Genomic DNA, 1,623 nt, shown 5'->3' on the forward strand with positions numbered 1-1,623 from the left:
TTTTCTTGCTGTTCTTTTTCTAATTATTGGAGATGTTGGTTTAAAGTGTTGATTTTGGCTCTTCTTTTTTTTTTTTTTGATGTGTGCATTTATTGCTATAAATTGGCTTCTGGTCATTGCTTTTGCTGTGTCCCAAAGATTTTGGTATGTTGTGTTTTCATTCTCATTTGATCAGGGAATTTTTGAATTTCAATTTTTATTTCTTCTCTTACCCAGTCTTTCTCAAGGAAGGTGTTGTTCAGTTTTCATGTGTTTACTCTCTTTCTGCTGATTTCCAATTTGATAGCATTATGATCTGAGAAGATGCTTTTCAGTATTTCAATATTTTTAAATTTATTAAGGCTTGCTTTATGGCCTAGCATGGTCTGTCATGGAGAATGTTCTATGTGCACTGGAAAAGAATGCATATTGTGCTGTTGTTGGGTGAAGTGTTCTGTAGATATCTATAAGGTCTGGTTGATGTACTGTATTGTTTAGCTCTTCTGCATCTTTGTTGAGTTTCTTTCCAGTTGTTCAAAGTTTCCCACTATGACTGTGGAGTCATCCATTTGACTTTTCAACAATTTTGAAGTCTGATTTATATATTTTGTGGTTCTTTTATTGGGTCCATAGATATTTATTATGGTTATATCTTCTTGTTCAATTGTTCCTTTAATCATTATATAATGTCCTTCCTTGTCTCATATGGTAGTTTTTGTCTTAAAGTCACTTTGATCAGAAATTAATATTTCCACTCCTGCTGTCTCACATTTGCCATTTGCTTGATATATCTTTTTCCAACCTTTGATTTTTAGTCTATTTCTGTCTTTGTCTCTAAGGTGTGTCTCTTGTAGACAGCATATCAATGGGTTTTGTTTTCTTATCCAATCTGTAACTCTCTGTCTCCTGAGTGGTGCATTTAATCCATTAACATTCAGTGTAATTATTGACAAGTATGGGGCAATCTACTTCTGTAGTGATACTGCCTTGGAAACCCAAGGAGGGGTCACTATGGGTCAAGTCTGACTTGACGGCACATAACAACAACAACAACATGAATCAGTTGCTGTCATTTTGTTATGTGTTTTTCATGGTGTCCCTGGTTTCTTTGTTCCATATTATTTTTTTGTGCTGAGCTCATTATGTTTATGAATTGTGTTATCATTTTCTTTGTTGCTGCTGTTTTAGAATTTGCTGAATATTTGTGCTTGTTCTCTTTTTTATTGTGATGTGAAGGTTTGTATTTTTTCTTTGAGGTTACCCTGTGATTTATAATTTTATCCTCAGATTCAAACAATCCGTTCTATCTTGCAACTCTCTTGACTTCCTCACCATTTAGAAGTTCTGTAACTACATAGTATTTTCCCTCTTTTTGTTTGTAGTTGTCCTCACTTGCCAATTAATGTCTCTGGTTCCCTGTTTACAATAATGTAAGCTCATTTTACTTTGGATATGTCCATAGCTGTGGTTTCTGGGTTATGTCATCCTGTGTATTAATGGTCGGTTGTTATTTGCTAATTTTTGGTTCCCTGTTCAAAGGACTCCATTTAGCATCTCTTATAAGGTTGGTCTGGTTTTTTACAAATTCCTTTAGTTTCCACTTATCTGGAAATCTCCTAATTTCACCATCATATTTGAGGGACA

The 1,623-nt window shown here is 34.3% G+C and overlaps 1 protein-coding gene across 1 annotated transcript in view; it reads right to left on the reverse strand.

Annotated features, from left to right (window-relative positions):
- The window catches only part of LOC103205229 (V-type proton ATPase subunit G 1), a 27,695-nt gene that overhangs the window by 657 nt on the left and 25,415 nt on the right, over window positions 1–1,623 (reverse strand). The window lies entirely within an intron of this gene.

The sequence above is a fragment of the Orycteropus afer genome, unplaced genomic scaffold (assembly GCF_000298275.1).
Source record: "Orycteropus afer afer isolate SDZICR_OR568_19922 unplaced genomic scaffold, OryAfe1.0 scaffold00273, whole genome shotgun sequence".
Taxonomy (NCBI): domain Eukaryota; kingdom Metazoa; phylum Chordata; class Mammalia; order Tubulidentata; family Orycteropodidae; genus Orycteropus; species Orycteropus afer.